This window comes from Myodes glareolus, chromosome 2, assembly GCF_982192425.1.
Source record: "Myodes glareolus chromosome 2, mMyoGla1.1, whole genome shotgun sequence".
NCBI lineage: Eukaryota > Metazoa > Chordata > Mammalia > Rodentia > Cricetidae > Myodes > Myodes glareolus.
In genome coordinates, this window is record NC_142027.1 from 136,800,983 (window position 1) to 136,821,658 (window position 20,676).

A 20,676-nucleotide genomic window follows, 5' to 3' on the forward strand; every position below is an offset into this window, starting at 1 on the left:
CACGGAACCAGCAATATTTCCCACACTGTGCACCTACCCTCAGTTTCACTGTGACATTTGCAATGTTTGAAAGGTTTGCCAACAGATCTCCAGGAAAGGGCTACGTCTCTATTTTACGCACGAGAAAAATAGTCGTGGAGAGGGGAAGGGACTCACCTGAAACGGTAGCTTTAGGATCAGAACCCCAGGGGAGTCCCTCTAAGTCTCTGCCCTGGGTGGACTGCCCGTGCGAACCTTGCTTGCTCCAGACAGCCATGTCCCCAGTGTACAGACAGCTGCAAGTGCTGGGACCACCTTGCCCTGAGGGTGGAGGTGAGCCTCTTATTTTCTGTTCTTTAGGGCACAACCCAAGAGTCCTGTGCTAGACTCTAAGACTCAAGTGTTCACGAGTGACCAGGGAAGCTGGCTCTCCTGGGAGCCTTGTCGCACCCTTGGACCACTTGGATGAAAAGCTGTGTATAGCAGGAGACCCACAGAGTGCCTTCATTCTGCTCTGGGAACCATCGGGCGCTCTCAACAGTCTCCTTGGCAGGAGAGGTACAACTTTCTAGATTGGAGGAGTGAGAACTGCCTTACTGGACTATGCCAGTCTGCAGGGGCGCCAGGCTGATGGGGCAAAGTTGGAAAGTCAAGGAACAGCCCTCTAGCAAGCCAGCCTTGCAGTCCTGTTACCCTCTGGCCATGCCAGAGTCACCAACAGGGTCACGGGGTTTGGGGAGGGTGGTGGCGGGATAGAGGAGGAGAGGGTTTCCCAGAGGAAGAAGGTAGCTTAAAGTTGAGGCCCCGCAGGTGCCAAGGTCTCTAGGGTCATGTATCCCCAGCCTCAGGTTACATGCACGCCTAGGTTCGTGAATCCCTGTCATTGTGACACGGAGGTTGGGGATATCCGAGGAATGGGGTTGGGAGGGTCCTCTGCCCTTGTAAAGTTGGAACGAGGTGGCAGGACTCATCTTCCCAGGAGCGCGCAGTCCGGGGATCCGGGTCTGCCCCTTTATCAAGAGAGCCAGGCCGCCAACGAGAGCCAAGTTGGGACACACACAGTCGGAGCTAGAGCACTGGTCTAGGAGAGGGTATGTGGAATACACTGGGTCCGGGGCAGAGAACTCACCTGCCGCCGCGGAGCCCGCGCAGTTCCAGGGCTGTGAATCTCGCTGATCACCCTGTCTCCCGCGCCTCCTTCTCCCGGGGCTGTCAAGCGCGCAGATCCAGAGCTTCGCTCAGCTCAGCGGCAGGATGCTCCAGGCTTCGGCAGCGCCTCGGGGTAGGAGCTTCCTGAGCGAGCGCTCCCCGCCCCCTCCCGGCCCCTAGCTCCCGCCTCGCTCCGCCCTAGCCCAGCCAAGTTCAGGACTGGAGGCTGCCAGTGTCCCTACGCGCAACCCGGCTCACCGAAGCCGCAGCTGCCCCTGCCTTAGCGGCTGTGCTAAGTAGTCGCTCGTGCCCGCAGCTGCATCAATATGCAGGGACCGAGCAGTGAGCACAGCGAGGGTCGTGAGGGGGAATTTATTTCTTAATGTCCCTGCTTTATCCTATCACCGCTGAAACGAATTAGTGGTGACGTCCAACCGGCTGGTTTATGGGCGTGGGGAGGGAGACGTCGCAACCCTCATTAAAAGGGCCGCTCTGGGTTTGGAAGCATACATCTTTTATGTAACCTAATTTCCATTTTTTTCTATCAGAAAAAAAAACATACACACAATGACAATTTTGGGGAGCCCGAAGGGGGCTAGATAGTGACCACAGCGAGGAGGCAGGCTGTTTGGGGCAGGGAAGGACCTAGCTGAGGCAGGTGGTTGTCTCTGTCCTATGTGGCGAAACATTCCTTAATGGGATTGCTAGAGCACAGCCCCTCGGGGCAGGGCAAGAAGCCCCTCACAGAGCCAGCGCCTGGGTTCTGGCTCTGGTTCTTGGGTGCCCAGACGTTCTGGAAAGGATGCCCGGTTCTGGTGTTTTTCAGAGCAGAGTGTAGGTATTGCATCTGGGGGAGTGGGGGTGGAAAACCCCTGGGGGTCTTATTCTCCTACAGCCTGGAGATAACAATGCCAGGAGAGGCCAAGGGCTGGGCTGGGGGAGGGGTGGGCTCAGAGAACTCTTCTCTTCCTTTCTTAGGGGCTCTAACATATGGGTAACCATATAAACCCGTCTCTAAAGCTGTCTTTCCCTGGGCAGATTGCAAGGCGGTTTTGCATTCAACTGTCGCTGCTGCTCACACACTCTTGGGGGAAGGAGTGTGTGTGTGTGTGTGTGTGTGTGTGTGTGTGTGTGTGTGTATAGAGGGGGTTGCACTCAAGGAAGGAGAGGAGGATTCAGACCCAAACACGCCTGGACACCTGGCTGCTAGCTTGATCGCCCCCATTTAGTCTCAGCAAAGACCCTGCACACTCGGAGTATAATCGCACTGAGACCAAGAGCCAGCTACCCCTCCTTGTTGCTCACACATGGTATTCAGATAATGATACACGTCAAGCCTGAGGAAAGGGGCTGTGACCTGGAGGGGGGCAGGAAGAGGAGGGGAGAGAAGCAGAAGAAAAAGCTGTGGGGTGTGAAGAGTGTGTGTTGAGGGAAGGCCTGAGAAATTCCACCGGCCTGCCAGGGCTCTGCCACTTCCTGACTGGGTGTGCCAGTTCCGAAGTCTGCTTCCTGAGCCTCTGACGTGGGTCTTGGGCTGTGGTGAGGCTGGTCTAGTCAAACGATGGCGGCAAAGCCCTTAGTTTAGCGTCTGGCATACAGTACCTGCTCTGAAAAGACCAGCCGTTAATAGTGTTACTGACGAGGATCGACTATATGTCGATGGGTAAATGAGTATCCCAGAAGCGGAGGTTGCAGTGAGTCCTTGCAGCCTGGGCTCAGTCCATCCTGGGCCCAGCTGCCTCCTCATCCTTTTCAAAGTTGAGTACTGGGCTTCCATGGTGTTGGGTCTCAACACTGCTCCCTCAATTACCATGGCAACTGGGGAGAATCAGGAAGCCAGGAAGGGAGGCTGTTTTTTCGCTGGGCTGGCAGTTCACCTGCTCCAGAGGCTCGTGCCAGCTTGCCGTGTATGGGAGTTGGGGCCAGCAGAGGTCCAGAGTGGACCAGTTCCCATCCAAAGGGTGGTCAGTAGGGAAGGTGGAGCTGTGGCATGTGGGTCAGGGCCAAGTCTGGGCTGTGCCTGAAGAAACAGAGCTGGCCCACTGCGGAAGGAGGCAGAAACCCCCTACCCCCAATCCTGTCCCTGTTGCTAGGTGTTCTGGTGCAAGTGACGGTGAGTCAGGACCAAGAGGTTCTGGAGACCCCGCTGCAATGACAGAGCCAGAGCCTAGCGGAGGAGCTTACCACCACGAGGACGTGTGTATCATTTCCCATTTTGCTGGTTTTGAACCAAGCCCTTTACAGACACACGGCTCATGGAATTATCACCAGAATGACAAGAAGTGGCTTCCTTTCCTCACTTGTGCCCGACAGAGCGGGCATTAGATGCTCAAAAGACAGAGCCTCTCCAAGCAGTGGTTAAGGAAGTAAATATAAGAACCCAGATCTAGGCTGGGGCCGGGGTGGGGGGGAGCTCCTTCTGATTGTGCACGAGAACCTGGGTTCTATCCCCAGGACCCCAAAGTGCTTGGCGTCTCGTAGAGAAAGGGGGAAGGGAATGAAGTCAGTCACTGTGCTGGGGTCTTAGTGTTGGGGGGAGGAGTGACTCGGTGCTGGGGAGCCTCCTGGCTAATGTTGGGCAAACTAACGTTCCCAAGAAGTGCAGGAAAACAAACCAGAGGATCCTGTCACCAGCTAGGTGACTCTGAGCAGGGTGATAGCAACAGTCCCCCAGATGCTCCTTGGATGTGGTGACCGAGAGGGTGCTGCGGCTTGGTTCTACCAGAAGCAGCCTTGGGTGTTTAGGGGTAGATGACAAAGATGTCACCTTTCTCGGTCTGAGAGGGACTGAGTCAGCTGACACACATCCAGACATCTGCTCCAGGTGTGGGGTCTCACTCTAAACCCCTGCACGGACAGTGGGTGGATAAAGTGTTTATATCCACCCCGTCAGTATCCCCCACGGTCCTCTGCTAAGGGCTGGCCCAGGCGAGCTGAGGGGAGAGGGACTCGGTTTGCTTACTCTATGTGGCTGCCACCGAGGGCTAATACATTACCCAGGGCTAATGAAAACATAATTATCTTCTTTTGGCTGCAGAGAGGGGCTAATTTAATAGGCTGCGATCGAAAGGCATCTGTTGAATTCACCCATCAGTGAAAACACTTGAAGGACCCGGGAGGGGAGAGGAGAGTGCCGCTGGCTGGCTTGCAGCTGTGTCCAGGCTGTGTGGTGCCTACAGCTCAGACAGCAGTAGCCGCCGAAGGCCCACAGTAACCCCAAGGTGTCTGTCTGTCCAGGTACAGACCTGGGGGCTCCGTTCCTGCTGCGAGTTCTGGGCTTTTCCTTTGGCACTTGCAGCCTCAGTTTTCTCATCCACACAATGGGATTTAATTATTCCTCTTTCACTGCAGCTTAAGGAACTCAGGAGAGGTGGTGGGAGAGGAGGGGTCCCAGCATATTCTATGTGTTTAACAAAGCGATCCCTTCTCTTCCCTGACTGTGCAGGCTGTACTGAGATGTGGTCTGCACAAACACTCCCTCTGTGGAGAAGCCGCGGCTCTAAGCTACCCTCCCACTCCCAATGCACAGTACGTTCAGGAATATTTACAAATTCAGCGTTAGACTGGAAAGACGCTCACAAGAGTGGGCGCACGCAGCCACTACCGCTCGCCGCCCCAAGTCAGTGGTTCTCAAAGATTGCTGCTGGACAGCTAGGTCACCATCCCCTGAGAACCGCTTGACCATACTCACCCCACACCCATTGGAGCAGACCCTCAGGGCTGTGTTTAAGACAGACTCATTGCGGGCTTGTGAGAATCCCAGGGCCAACCAAGAGTCAGACTCACACTTGGTTTGACCATGTGCATGAAGGGACAACCGTTCATCTAGCCAGGGTTTGTGTATTCAACGGCGGCTCCCTTATTAGACACCAATTGTATACACAGCCCCATGAAGTGAAGTTCTTGAATTCTTTCGGCCTCTAACCCACGCCCACATTCCCTCACACCTCAGTCCTGAGGAATGCCCCTGAGTTACAGGGGTGATGACAGCCTCAGGGCTGTCCCTCCGTTGCCATGGCAACCAGAGCCTCTCTGTGCCCGAATCAACTCTGCTCCCTCTCTGGGTGAGAGATACTGGTCTCAGCAACGAAGTTAGCTGGCGTCTGAGCTCAGCCCTGGGTGTGTGCCTGGGAGCTGTCATTCCCATGCACATTCTATGAGACTCCATGCCCATCAGTTCCTTTTGCAGTTGGAGAAATGAGGGGCCTCGGAAATGTCTGGCATTATACACAGAGCGGCCCAAACCAGAAAGTTCCAGAGCCATCTAGGAGCAGCAGCCTGTGGGTGGCTGATTGGTTTTTCCCTTCAGCTCGGGAATCATAAGAGGGGAAACATTTCATCTAAAGCAGCCTTGGAGCCAGCAGGCTGGCAGGCCAGACGGGACCCAGTATTGAGAACATGGTTATCTGAGTGGCTAGTGTCCCTAGGGACGGAGGGAGTGCCACGGTCCCTGCAGATGTTACCCCAGACACCGGAAATAATTTGTGAGACTCTGGCAGAGATCAGAGAGGAACCATTTAGAGGAGCAATCTGGCCATAAGGAATAGCATGACCTGACTGTCCCTCCAGGGCCGTGTGAGCCAGAGTAAAGCAGCCGGGAGTCTCTGGGCTTCAAAGGAGAATTTAATGTGAAGATGGATCGCCCCATGGGTTATATGCAAAATCCAGTACACAAAGGTTTCTCAGTGTCCAAAGCCCCTTTAAAGGGTCCCCAGACTAGGGGTCCCTGACGGCAGTTAGATTTACCAAGCTAGCTCAGCAGAGAGGCAGTTCCCTAAATGACCGACAGATGGCGCTAAGCCTTCACGGTAGCCAACTTGCTTTTTGAGACCTACCTGGAAGACAGGATGGTTTCTTAGAGTCAACTTTTGAGTCCTGAGCTGATTTGGGGGGCATGCAACTGCTGGTGCTGTTAATATCTTATAGTTAGTCCAAGACTTGTTTTGTAACCTCCTGTTCTTTCTCAGGCCCCCTCAAGTGTGGACAGCTCGGGTGGAGTTTGCAGTTTGAAGGGTGCAGCCAGGGCTTAAAGTGGGCTGAGTGCGAAGCATTGGGGAACGGCGGGGTCTGTAGAGAATTCTAATATTTCCCATCAAATTAAAGCGTCGAGGGCACTCGCTGGAGAATTCTGACCACAAACGTGGGTTTCGGCTCCTGCGAGTGTTGCTGCATGGTGTCAAGGGAGATCCCCAACACAGAGTCCCAAATGGCCAGGTGCCTGAGAATTCCCAACATGCACAGATGCTCCCCCCCAACCCCAAAAAGGAGAGCTGGCATGGCTGTGCCCTCAACAAGCTGTTGAGGGGACTGAGTCAGATGATCCCCTGGTTTCAAGCTGGTTATTTTGCCGTGTGAGGTCACCCCAATAAGCTGGTCTGCATTCTCATCTTGGGCTCCAGACATCTGGAATTCAATGACGGCTTCTCAGAAATGATGACACTCCTCTTTTATCAAAGTAGAGATCTCCAGTCACCGCACCCTCTTTATCAGGCCACAGATATTCACAGAGAAGGTCATACCATTGGCTTCTGCTGGGCAGTCCCTGGGGGAGGTCACTGGGGATGTGGAGGACAGAGGGGCAGGTAGAGACTCCAGCATCATAGTCTACAAAGCTCCCAAAGTCAGGGTCAGGTGCCACAATCCTTCTCCTAACTTTACTTCACCTGCTGTGTGACCTTGGGTGAGACGGCGCCCCTCTCTGGGCCTCTATGAAATGAAGGAGGTTGGACTCGCTTCCCTACTGGAGGCTTGCTTAGGACTCTGCAGCAGCTTGCTGGGTAGTGGGCAAAGACTGGGGAAGGGAGCCATCACTCTCAGCTCTCTCCCCATCCCAGAAGAGCTCTGCCTTTGGTGTGTTTGTCTTTCTTGCTTGTGTACCAGGATATGCACGCACTCTTTCTGGTAGTTGTGTGGAGCACTGTGCCAGGGTGGGGCGGTGAGACCGTCAGGCAGGAGTTTTGGCCCCAGAGGACCATAAGCCCATGGTCCACAACGGTCACCGGAGTGCTGACACCCCCGCAATCTCTCTTGTCTGTACCCCCACAATGGGACCCTGGGATGCCAGCCTTGTCCTCATTTTCAAAGCTTTAATGAGAGAAGCCATTTTATTCTCCCCAGTTAGACGGCCCTTCACTCTGACATCCAATTGATTCAAGTGGACGCTCCCTCTAATGGCGCGGGCAAGGGAGGAGCTGGTGCCATTTAAAAGCGTGGGACTCCTAACTGCGTGATCCTAGGTTGGCTATTGGTCTCTTAGGAAGGTAGCAGTCATGTCGGAATCTATTTTGACGTTTTCAGATGTCGAGCAGTTTGCTAACGTGTCCCAGGCATTTCAGTAGCTCAACCCAATTGCTTGGGAGGATTTGGCAGTTTCTCCACACCACTGATTTTAGAAGCTGAGTCCTGGGGTCATCACTGCCGCCTGCAGCAGCTCCTGGTCTGTGTGGCACCTGTGTGCTTCCTGTCCTTGTCCCAGTCAGTGACTGGAGGAGGGGCAGAGAATGGCTGCCCGAATTTTAAGAAGTTGCTTGCAGTTTCGATTTGCTAAGCAAGCTTGGGACCCACATTCATGATGTTCTCACACTAGTCGCTATCCAGCTGAAATTCTGTACATGATTGTATGTGGAATGTACATAGTTCATTTTACTTTATCATTATGTAGCATTATGTAGTCCAGGCAGGCTTTGAACTCCATATGTAGACAAGGATAAACTTGATCTTCTGATCCTGAGTGTTGGGGTTATGGACACAATGTCACGATGCCTGTTTTTATTTGTTTGGTTTTATAAATTAATTATTTCTTTTGAGACAGAGCCTACAGAAACCAACAGCCAAAGCGGGAAAGAGGATCTGTGGATGTTGGAAGAGCCCAAATAGCGAAAGCAGTTCTTTGTGGAGAGAACGAAGCCCAGCGGGGTTGCAGGATGGACCTCAACGTGTACTACAGAGCTAAAGTACTATAGTGACGACACCAGGATGCTGCCGGCCGCCAACCACACACGACCAGTTGAAGAGAACAGAGGGCCCTAAGATAAAACCATTCACATCAAAGGTCTCAAAGCCCTGGAGAAAAAAAAAAAAAACAAAACTCCTCAAGAAATGGTGCTGGTAGAACCAGATACCCACAGGAGGAAGAAGGAAGCTAGGTTCCCTACTACACTGTGCAGAAATCAATTTACGCTGGATCAGAGACCTCAGCATAAGATCCGAGACTCTGAAGCCACCCTACTTCACCATACAGACAGAGACAAGGGTTTTCTGAGAGGACTCCAGCAGATTTGGAAATTGTAGCTGGAAGTGTTGAATGAGAATGTGTGAAATCGGAAGCTCTGGATTAGCAAAGAAAAATATGAAGTAAATGCAGAATGGGAGAAAGCCTTTGCCAGTTCTCTGCCTGACAAGGGATCCAGAATATATAAAGAGTTCAAACAAATAAACAAAAAAATCATCCAATCATCAGTGGGCAGATGAGCCAAATTTGTCTTGGTTTGTTCTTCTGTTACTGCGATAAACACCGTGGTCAACAGCAGCCTGGGTGGGAAGGGTTTATTGTGGCTCACAGTTCCACAGCGCAGTCTATCACTGAGGGAAGCCAGGGCAGGAAGCTGGAGGCAGGAATTGAAACAGAGACCAGGAAGTGCTGTTTCCTGGCTTACTCCCCATGGCTTGCTAAGTCTGCTTTTCTCCCTAGGACTATCTGTCTGTGAGTAGCACTGCCCACGATGGGCTGGGTCTCCCATGCCAATCTCCAATCAAGAAAATGCCCCATAGACTTGTCACTAGTCAATTTGATGGAGGCAGTTCCTCGTTTGAGGGTCCTTCGTCCCCAATAACTCTAGCTTGTGTCAAGTTGACAAAAAAAGAGCCCTCATTAGCGCAAAATTGAACAGACATAAAAAGAAGGGAAGAAAGAAATAAAAGGAAGGAAGGAAGGAAGGAAAGAAGGAAGAAAGAAATGACCAACAGAAGCAATGCTCACTATACTTAGCTACAAAGGAAACATAAGCAGACCGAGACTGTAGTTTATGTTGGCATGGTCACCATCAGAAAGAGCATCCCAACAAGGGCTGGCAAGGATGGCAGAGGGATGGACCTTGAGTCACCATCGATGTTGGTGGGAAGGGGAATGGGTCCAGCCTCAGGCAATCAGTGTAGAGGCTGAAAGCAGAGTCAGCTATGATTCAGGAGGCACTTGTCACCTCAGCTCAGGAGGTCAAAGCAGGAGGAGCAAGGCTACACAGTGAGTCATGGGGCAGACTGGGTTATCGGTTGAGACTTTATCTTAAATGCCCAACCCAACCCCGACCCCAGCAACAGCAGAGTCACCATGAGATCATGGGACCTAGCTACACACTCCCTGGCTATAAACCTGAAGGAATCTAAGTGGGAAAACCAGAGAGCTACTTGCACATTCCTTACTCCCCGCACGTCCAGGCTCACCTCAGTGCAGCACTATCCACAGCAACCCAGAGAATCAGCCTAGATGCCCAGCGTCAGATGGGTGGATAAAGAGAGTGGGGTGTACACCTGACTGACGGTGTATTAGTCAGCCATCAGGAAGAATGAAATGTCATCGGCAAGAAAAACACGCATGGAACCAGAGGCAGTGGTGTTAATCAAAACAAGCCAGGTTTAGGAAAACAGACATTGCGTGTTCCCTCCCATGTTCCTTCCCATACATGAAATCTAGATTTAAAAGTAAATACAGGGATAAAAGTAGGAAGAGGGCTGACTGCCTTGTGGGGGAGCAGACGACAGGAGGGGCAGGAGGAAGGGAGGGTAATGGGGTGAACATGCTTGAAAGTGCATTGTACACGTGTGTGAAAATGCCACATTTTAGCGTGACTAATATACACTCCTAAAGAAGGACTGTCTGGAATACAGTAGCTATGCTTCTCTAGAAAGCAGAAGAACATGTAGAGGAGCCTTGAGGGAGGGTAAAGACCCCTTTCTCTCCCGCCCTCCGCCAGGAGCCCCGTCGCACTTAGGACCTCCTGGAATGCATCTTAGAAAGCGTTGCCTAAGGACTTTTCATCTCGCTGCCCACTGTCCACCTAATCAGCAGGCAGCCATCCATCTGCCCTTCAGTCATCTGTCATTTATCTACTCACTCCTTCTTACAGATATGAACATGCCCACCTATACATCCATGAACATATGAATCTATTCATATATCCATCCATCTACCCCGGTATCAATACATATATGAATCAACTATTCATCTATCTATCTATCTATCTATCTATCTATCTATCTATCTATCTATCCATCCATCCATCTACCTACCTACCTACCTACCTACCTATTCATCTACCCATCTGTCATCCACATATAATCCATCTATCTATTTATTCATACATATTAATCTATCCACCCATCCATCCACTCAGCAACATATTCATCATCCATTCATTTCAACTATCCATCTATGCATACATAAATTTATATATCGTCGATTCATCTATATACCATATACTCATGTACACATGAATTCATCCATCCATCAATCTATCTGTTGATGTATCCATCTGTCCATGCATCCATGCATCCATGCATCCATCCATGCATCCATCCATCCATCTATCATATATTCACTACCTGTCCACCCACATATCTGTATCTGTGTGAGATCACATGTCTCTTATATTTCTATCTGTCTTACCAAGAAGACTGTTTCTAAGCATGCTCATAAAGAAGACAACATTGGAAGACAGAAGCAATGTGGGCATTCAGAAGCAAGGGGGGCATGTGCCCACTATCACATCAATAAAGATACCAATTGCCTTGGGGGAGTTTTCTAATCATCAAGAGTTGGTTTCCTGAGTTTTAGATTCCTCCCCTGAAGATAAGTCAGGTGTCTGGGTCCTCTTTGTTGTCTGCTGGGAAGTGGGCTCCATGTTCATATCCTGATTTCTGCTGTTGACAGGAGTAATAAAAGAGGGTGCCTCTGCCCCAGGCATATCGTGTCACCTGCAAGCATATGTGAAACTGTGGCTGTCACATGTCAGTTTCTAGGTGGGCATCAACCTTCAGACGTCAGAGCCTGGTCCCTGTTCATCCTCTCTCTGCTCAGCTCTGTGCATTGGTACCATTATCATATAAAATACTTATGGAATGATACATAGATACATACATGGGGTAGAGACACCCTAGGATCCCAGCAGAGCTGTAAGGCACAAAGCGGAAGTGATGTAGGAGGGTCTTCTATCTATCTGTTACTTTCATTGGTTAATTAATAAAGAAAACTGCTTGACCTGATAGGTCAGAACATAGGTAGGCGGGGAAGACAGAACAGAATTGTGGGAGAAAGAAAGCAGAGGCAGGCTGACGATGAAGCTCTGGCCCAAGATGGACGTAGGTTAGAATCTTCCCGGTAAGCCACCACCTTGTGGTGCTACACACATTAATAGAAACGGGTTAATCAAGATGTGAGAGTTAGCCAGTAAGAGGCTAGAACGAATGGGCTAGGCAGTGTTTAAATGAATACAGTTTGTGTGTTGTTATTTCGGGTGTAAAGCTAGCCGTGCGGGAAGAAAAGCAGGCGTGCTTGCCTCATCCCTACAAGGAAGCTTTCAGGCAGAGCACATTAAGCAGGAAGACACCAGCAGGGTCCACAGAGAGTGAATGGCTTCTCAGCTGTGTTCCAGCACCATCCTCTCCTTCCACGGCTCAGGGCTGCCCAGGGCCTCTGCCTCCGCATGTCACAGCAGCCCCGAGGAGAGAGCCCTGCTTCTCCACCCCAGGGACCTGGCATCCACACCAGTGTTTGCTACACAGTCATCATCTAATAAAGATTCACTCATAGGAACATTCAAGGTAGCTTCATCCCATAGGCTGGCTAAAGTGTCAACTCTCACCTACTTGGTGGACAGCGTAGGAATTCTCAATCTGAAAACCCAGGAAGCTCCAAAAGCTGAAAGTTACCATGCTTTGGCTTAGGGCTATGAGTGGAAAATTCCATAGCTGACCTCATGGAAAGTCAAAATAAAATTGCATTAATAATACTGCATAAAATCACCTTCAGCCTGGGTGTAGGAGGTACATAGGAAACGGAAATGAGCTTCATGCTTAGATCAGGGTCCCATTTAACATAGCTCATCACATAGATGTTAATATCACAAAATATGAAAACCACCTAAAATCTCCATTTCTGTTCCCATTTCAGAGCATTTTGGAGAAGGGACACAGCTTGCTTTTCATATTTGCACACTGCTTGCTGGCCACTGGTGCGGATCAGAGTCAGGAGTGGGCCCAGGACACCTGCCTCTAGGGTCTGTATGTTTACTCTGCATGATAGCGACTGAAGATGAAGGGGTCGGGGAGGGGACAGTCCTCAGTACGGAAAGGTCATTGCCACATTGGCACACTTGTCTGGGCCAGCCCTCCTCCAGCTGCACTGTGAGCAGGGCACTACCGGCTGAACTTTAGGGGAAGCCACGGCAAGGAAAGGCAAGATTACTTACTCGAGGACATGGGACTAACTGTGGCGGCTATAAAATTTGAATCCAGGTCTGTTGGACTTGGATACCAACCCGTCTTAAAGTCTGGAGTGAAGCCTGGCAGGTGGGCCTCAGGGTGAGACCGGGGCTAGGCAATCCCTTGACTAGACTCTGGCACAAGGCTGAGCTGACTCACATCCGGGGCCAAGGAGGAGGCAGTGGGTGGAGGGTAGATGAGGAAGGCAGACACCCTCCTTGAACGTTCCAGCCCAGACTGCCCCCACCATTGTTGCAGCCTGCTAATCCAAACCATGACAGGATGAACATGGAAACCACGTGACACCTGGCCTTCACCAAGCCAGCCTCTGCCTGATGAGTGACCCCGGGCCAGAAACCTAACTTCTCAGAGTCCCCCACCTTAGCCCCAGTATCCATCTATCTTTCAAATGTTTTGAAAAAAATCACACTGACCAATAGCGACTGGAGGACACTGGTGTGTAGCAGGCAGTTGACTGGGGAGAATTTATTCGTTCTTTCCTTATACTTAACATTAACAGAGAGAGAGAGAGAGAGAGAGAGAGAGAGAGAGAGAGAGAGAGAGAGAGAGAGAGAGAGAGAGAGAGATTATGCATACAACCGTGTATTTGTGGATTGCTGGGTCTGGTGACAGAGTCTCTACCAGCCAAGCCATCCCCTTCATTAGCTGTTTACTGTGACACCATTCACATGACAGAACGACTGTGAATTTCTACAAAGGTTTTTCCTCGGCCACACCAGTGAATATGCATATATATATATTCCCCACCCTTGCAAACCACCTGGGCCACGGCTTAGCATTCAGTTGCCTGGTCCTGGTAAATCCTCACTGGGCATCCACTGTGTGTTTCAGCCAGAGGGAGATAAGCAAACCGACAGGCCTAGCCCAGCCCGGTGGGGCCAGCATTCTCATTCCACAAGCAAAGAGAGAAACAATGTATCAATTGGCCATAGCTGCTGTGACCAAAGAGCAGAAAGTAGCTCTGGCAAACATGTCAGGGAAAGGGGCAGAGAGGCCATGCTGGGGCTGATCTTACGCAGCAAGGCCGAGACATGGTCGTGGAGACTGTGCACGTAGCCAGAGTGCCACAAAGGCTTGCTAAATAAAGAGACCACCATACCGACAATGTAGGTGGCTTTGATACAAAAAAGAAAAATCCACGGGGACTTTGTCCAAAGTTTCCAGAACCACAGACTCCGGAGTTGATACCTGTCCTGATTCATTTTAACACAGTCTAAAGCTGTAATTCATACTGGCCTGTTAGCACATCTGTTAAGGATCCTGTGGATCGTTAATAGAAATAGGAGGGCCCAGCCCACTGTGGGCGGTTCTATTCCCCAGGCAGCTAGGACTGGACTCTGTAAGAGAGTTGAGCAGAGGAATCTATTACAGCAACAGAAAGGAAGTTAGAATAATACAACGTCATCCAGATATCTGGTAGGTCCCCTGCCCAGTAGATACCTGAGAGGAAGTTGTCATTGACCATCAGTCAGCACTGTGACCCCATGCAGGGCCACCCGAGGGCCTGGAAATCATAGGCATGGGAAGTGGATCTTGCCATGGGAAGTGGGTCTTGCCATGGGTTCTGAGAAGTGGCCAAGGCCCACACCAGCTAGTACTTCCTGCTTGTTCTCTCTGCTCCAGGCGCCAAGCTAAGTACCACACTATTAAGGCTCAATGACCCTATTAGGAACCTATTTACAGAACCTTATATTTTTAAGGAAAGAAATGGCGGTTCAGGAAAGGTCACAGAACTTGCTTGAAGTTGTAGAATGACCACGAGACATGTTCAGGGAGACGCCAGGCAGATGGTGCTGGGCACACAGAAGAGCTAGGGTAGCCCAGCCTGGAGCACACCGCTTGTGTCTGCCCCGCAGGGGAAGTGTGAGTTGGGGGCAGGGGAATAGACTGGGAAGTGGGGGTTCATTCTAGAACCGTGCATATGTATGTGTGCTACGTTACCCCCTCCAACAACGCTGTGTTAGGCTCCCCTCTTGGTAATTGTCTGCCCCTCCTTCTGTCAAGGCCTTCCCTCACGCATGACTGTCTCTGTAGCCACAGGATGGAGACACTCAGAAGCTGGGTGTTTGCACTACACTGTAGAATTGGTTTGGGCTTCTGGGGTACTGGGGCAATGGGCTCAAAAGCTGGGGAGGGTAGGGGGTGTCACAGTGTCTGACAGTTTGCTAGCATACGCCTCTAGAGCCCCCCCCCCCCATCATCCTTCTACCCAGGAATGTAGACTCCCTGCCAGGCCACCCATGAGGACCTCAGCTTTAGTCAGCAGGTGAACTAACTGTCACATGATACCAAAGGCTCCGTGACTTTGTCCATGATCTCCAGACTGCTCAGCTATAATCCCACGTCTCCTTCTTTCCAACCCCTTTCCATTTTGAGCAGCCATCTTCCTGGTCTGGGACCATCCATTAGCCCCCAACAGTGAAACTTGTTTTCCAAACCAGAGCCCTTCCTAAGGGGTCCCCCGACTATATCACCTCCTGGGCTTGAAGCTCCTCCAAGCGCCCAGAGTCTCCTGGACACAGCCTGATTCTTTACCTACTCCTTTTCTGGCAGACTCCTTCGGGCCACAGATGTTAGCCAAGGATGGAGGTGGCTCCTGATGGGGTGTGGGGAGGCATGGCCACCTCCAACCAGCACAATTTTGCTTGGGGACCTCCCCTCTTTGTCTAGGACACCTTAGAACTGGGCTACTCTGTGTGGGGCTCAGCAGTCCAACTTTGTCTCAAAACCTTTGTGTTCCTTTCAAGTCCTTTCTGGACCGTCCCCAGGTTGCTGAAAAATTAGTGGTTCATTGATGATCTTGAAACTAAAGAGAAGTGGAGAGGGGCCCTGCTCTCCTTTCTCAGCCTGGAGGGGGCCTGGGTTGTCATCTCTTGGTGACTCTAGGTCCATTCACCTGCTCCTAAACCCTCTTTGGTGCCCTGGGAAGTTAAACCAATCAGCATACGCCCCACTTCTTGAATTCAGCCAATAGAAGGCATGGGAAGAAGAGGGGGCGGGGCCACGTGAGGTTCTGCCTTGCTGGAGTAGTTGCCAGCAGGCTGGCTACACTATCCCTGCCTTGCCATCCCCCATGTGGGTCTCAGGGATGGAACTCAAGTCTTCAGGCTTGGTGGCAGGTGCCTCTACTGGGCGGAGCTCAGAGGCTGAGAGTAGGGTCCCCCACAGTGCAGCAGGGGTGTGAGGCAGTTGGCCATGTTGTGTGCCACGATCAGTAAGAAGAGGAAGGAGGATTAGTGATTAAGTGGTTGTCTCCTTCCCATGCAGTCCAGGTCCCCGGCCCAGGCCACGGTGCTGTCTACTCTGAGGGTGTGCTTGTCCGCTTCAGTTACCTTTGTCACAAACACAGCTGGAGATTAGTCTCTGAGGTGACGTTAGATCCTGACAAGTTGACAATCACGACCAACCTAGTATGTCATCACATGTCTGTGCTCCCAGTGCTGGGGAGGCAGAGACAGCAGGATCTCTGGGGCTCGATGGCTAGGCAGGCCACCCTGATTGGTTAAGTCCCAGGTCCCAATGAGAGGCCTTGTCTCAAAAAATAAAGTGGGGGATATCAGGGGAAGACACCCAACATTGATTTATATGCATCCATGGGCATGCACACCCACACACATGTGCATACACACGCATACAACACACGCGCGCGCACACACACACATGTGTGTGTGCTCCTATCTGTCTACTCTGTCTTCATTTTGTTTGGTGCGCTCACTCTAGCTACTTTTCTTTTTCCCAAAATGCACTTCTTTCTCTTCATGGTACATGTCTACAAAAAACCAAAACTTTAAAAAAATTACCCCAAAGCTTAAAACGTGTGAATTGTTTTTCCCCTTCTTTAATTAAAGGTATGAATAACGTCCACATTTTAGCCCAGCAATTGTGGAGACAGCCAACGCTCTCTGAGCCCAAGACGACACGAGCTCTTCACTCTGGGAGGGAAGCATGGACTTAATCACGTCAGGTGGAAAAGGCAGATAAGGGAGCGGGAGAGGCCTGGACTGGCGGTACACTTCGGGAGCGCATCGTCTTGCAGATGGCATCTAAAGTACACAGTAGGTACTCAATAAACACTCTCAATTGGAGTGGGAGCCATCATTTTCTCCTTTCTCCCCAGTCTTCGGAAGTAGGCAGGCACCAATCATCCTGAAGAGATTTAAAAGCACCCCCCTCCCAGCATCACCCTACTTCAAGCCAAAGAACCTCCCATCCCCTGTTTTCCTCTTGTGGGCTCCTTGAGGAGCATCTTGGTGTTCACAGCAGCCCGAGAATCATGCTATTCACAGACTGAATGGGGGTAATTCTGGCGATGCTTAAAGCCGCCTTCCTGCTGCAGCGGGGAAAGCACTTGCCCGTCTCCCGTGCCATGAAAACCACTTGAATAACTGGCTGCAATTCCTGAGAGCAGCTTCTTCTAAGAGGCTGGGTTTGAAAACAGTGTGAAGAGGTCAGGCTGGGCTTCAGTCGTCGCTGGATGAGAACTCTGGTCTTCCTCCATGCCTTGTGTGCTTTCTTTTCTTTCTTTTCTACTCTATGGGGGCTCCAGAGGGACGGAGGCAGAGGGTTCTGGGTAAGGTAGGACTCTTAATGGCTGGGGAGAGATAGCCGGCATTTTGACATTATTACCCAGTGGCCTTTACATCAGGGTGGCAGGCACAAATGACCACAGGGAAGCAGGTCACACGGTTGGACTTCAGACTCATTAACATCTCACGGTCTTCTCTTGTCCCTGTTCTTCCCCCAAAATGTCTTCCTCTATTTTCAAAGCGTATGTGGATACATATACATTTGTGTATTTTTATCCAGGTGCTGTATACTAGATAAATATGTGATATTTGATTTTTTTAATTTCTCTCTCTCTCTCTCTCTCTCTCTCTCCCTACCTACATACCTACATACCTACATACCTACATACCTACCTAGTTTTTTGAGACAAGGTTTCTCTGTGTAGCCCTGGCTGTCTTGGAACTCTCTCTGTAGACCAGGTTGAACTAGAACTCACAGAGATCCGCCTGCCTCTGCCTGTGGAACGCTGGGATTAAAGGGGTGCGTCACCATTTCCTGGCTCTACTTTAAGTTTTTCAACAAGAAGAAAAGATAAACCATGGCCAGGAAAGAGCTAGAATTTCAAGAGGGAGCAATGTCTGGCACCTGCTGCAACCAGGGCTAAGTGACTACAAAACATGACTAAATAAAGTCATGAATAACTAGAAATGGGCACATAAAGCACCGACCTCCACAGAACCCACAAAGTCTAATCTTCTGACCATAGTAGACGGGGGAGGGGGGTGATGAAGGCTTGACCAATCATATCACAGTGACTCTTCTTGCAAAATGATTGGCTTGGAAGGTGAACATGTGACTCTAACAGAGTCTGTCAGGTTCTTCCCTGGATCTGAGCTGCTGGTGAGGCAGGAAGGAAGCAGGCTCTCTACTGAGGAAGCTCCGCCTTAGCTCTAAGTGGTATCATTACTGTTAGGAAGACGCATATGTCCTCAGTAAGAAGAAGTCGGAAGGACAGAGGAGACAAGGCCTGCGATGTGTTCCTTTTTCGATCATGACTTGGGTTTCTGTGACTTACAATCACAAGAAGCCTGGATGCTATATTATCTCAGTCACACCAGCCCCCTACAACAAGCTTACAGAGTTGGTCTTGCTCACTCTAAATGAAGCTCAGAGAGGCTCAGAGAATTGCCATACAGTACAGCGGAGAGAGAGAGAGAGAGAGAGAGAGAGAGAGAGAGAGAGAGAGAGAGAGAGACAGAGACAGAGACAGAGACAGAGACAGAGAGACAGACAGACAGAGAGAGGAGAGGAGAGGAGAGGAGAGGAGAGGAGAGGAGAGGAGAGGAGAGGAGAGGAGAGGAGAGGAGAGGAGAGGAGAGGAGAGGAGAGGAGAGGAGAGGAGAGGGAAGACTGAATCCCCAGTGCCTTCTAGAGCTTTCCAGGGCTTAGGACCCGCGATCGGAAGGCTTCTGGCACCTTCTGATTCTCGTCAGCTGGAGGAAAGCTGGTTCTTTTGAGTGGTTGATGAGTGTGCAGAAGGGAGGTTTGAAAGAATGCTCAGACATGGGGACAAATGACGGGGAGGTGGCGATGTGCAGGGAGGGATTTAGAAAGACGGAGCCTCACGCTGGCCACCTGCTAATGCTGTCATCTACCTAGTGTGACACAGGTTCCTCCCAGTGCAGGATCCCGTGCTCTTGCTCTTCCTCCGGGCTTCAGCCATCGCCAACAGAGCTATTTTTAAAGTAGAAGCTGCAGTGTTACCTCCTGGGTTTGCGTCCATAGGTCTTGTTCTACTGGCATGAGCATCTACCTTCCCAGCTTCCCTCCCTTCCCCTCACCCCTTCTTCCTTCCCTTTATCACTCTTCCTCTGCTCTGTCTTACATTTCCCCATCATTCCTTGCCCCCTTCCAGGCCCTGTGATGAATACCCATAGCTGTCTGGAGAATCAAGGTGACATGGTCTCACATTCACACTGCCCCCCCCATTCATCCAACCCACTTCCTACACAAAAGTCAGGGTGCTTGTCTCAAAACCACTAATTATCATCACTTCCTTGGAGCCAAGGTGGTTATATCCTCAAAGCAGAAAGCTAAAGAAGTCTCTGGCCTGGTCACCTCTGTCCCTCCAACCCTGTTCACCCCAAGATCTCTACTCCACCCAGACAGGGTGACTCATTTGCCAGTTTAGCCCTGCCCTCCACCTCTTGGCCTTTAAAAGAAATGGACACATTCCTACCAGCTCTTCAAATGCTAAACCCCATGATCCTCTAGGCACCAGTGGACCAGACACTTGCTCAGAAAAGCTCTCTTCCCCTTCTCAGACAGGGCAGGAGGCCCTGCTGTGCTCACCTCGGGCCAGCATTGCTCTCAGTGCCCTGGTGGCCAGCTGGTCTGTCTCTGTGTTAGGTTCATGCCTGACTCTCAGTAACACCCAACAGAGTCTCAATACCAGCAGCTGGGCAGTGGAGTGGGGAGGGGAAGGAAGGGGGAGGGTGGGTCTGGTGTGCACCACAGAGAATGCAGAAGTAGGAAGTCCTAGCATTCTATAATGCAGTAGGCCACAGAGGCTGTGGGGATTGCCGGGGACTGAACTGATCTTCCTGCTTCAGCCCCCTGAGTACCGGAGTCAGAGTGTGCCATCGTGACCCACCTTGGAAGGGAGGTTTTGAGACACTGAGTGGGATGACAGATGTTTCAGGTGGATCTGCTAATGGTGCTGATGTGATCGTTATGGGGAACGAATGGATCGAAGCAGCACACGTGGCCCCGTAAGTACGTGTGACGATTCTGTGTCACTGGCCAGAAGACAACAGGCAGCGAGTTGCTGGAGCAGTGAGGAGTGAGGGGAGCTGCCTCTGCCTTCACTTCTGCCTCCTGGCACCTACTGACATGCCCCGGGGCGGGGGTGGGGGTTGGTGACAGAGGTCCTGGTTCCCCACCATGGTGGGGACTGAAGATTCTGGAAGGAGGAGCCTCTGGCCAGAGCTCAGGCATAACTGCATCCCATCTCCTTAAGACACCCCGCCTCACCCCTCAAGATGCAGCCCAGAGTGGCCTCTCTTGGGGTAGCGTCCCTGACTCAGGAGTCGCCTAGCCATGCTTCCTTAGCTATACCCTGGGAAAATGAGAAACTTTTCCAGCATTTGCAGAGTGACTCCTCGGGTACTGAGAGTCCCTGGAAACTGTCTGGGATACTCGGGGTTTGGAATGACAGGAAAGGATAGCACACTAGAAGGCATGACAGGGGGATGGTGACCACAGTAATTCTGAGTTCTTCTCTGCCTGCCTGCCTCCGCTTCTTAAGAGCCAGACTGTAGGAATCTACCCTAGTTAGGTGGCTCCCCACATATCAATGTGCATGTGTGCATGTGTGTGTGTGTGTGTGCACATGTGCACACTCAGATATAAGTGCACCTACATGTGAGTGTGATGTGTGGCCAGAGGTGAACATCGACTCAGCTGTCTTCCTTAAATACTTTCCACCTTGGTTTCGTGAGCCAGGGCTCTCACCGAACCCAAAGTCAGCTGGTTTGGCTAGGCTGG

The 20,676-nt window shown here is 51.1% G+C and overlaps 1 protein-coding gene across 2 annotated transcripts in view; it reads right to left on the minus strand.

Moving 5' to 3' along the window:
- Positions 1–20,676, minus strand: part of Nos1 (nitric oxide synthase 1) — a 163,790-nt gene that overhangs the window by 107,907 nt on the left and 35,207 nt on the right. Inside the window, exon 1 of one of the 2 annotated variants that reach the window (XM_087903767.1) lies at positions 1,109–1,524. The exons of the other annotated variant lie outside the window; for it this stretch is intronic. The gene's annotated coding sequence lies outside the window, so the exon portion shown is untranslated. Of the gene's footprint in view, positions 1–1,108; positions 1,525–20,676 lie in introns of those variants that run through there. 2 annotated transcript variants of the gene reach the window in all.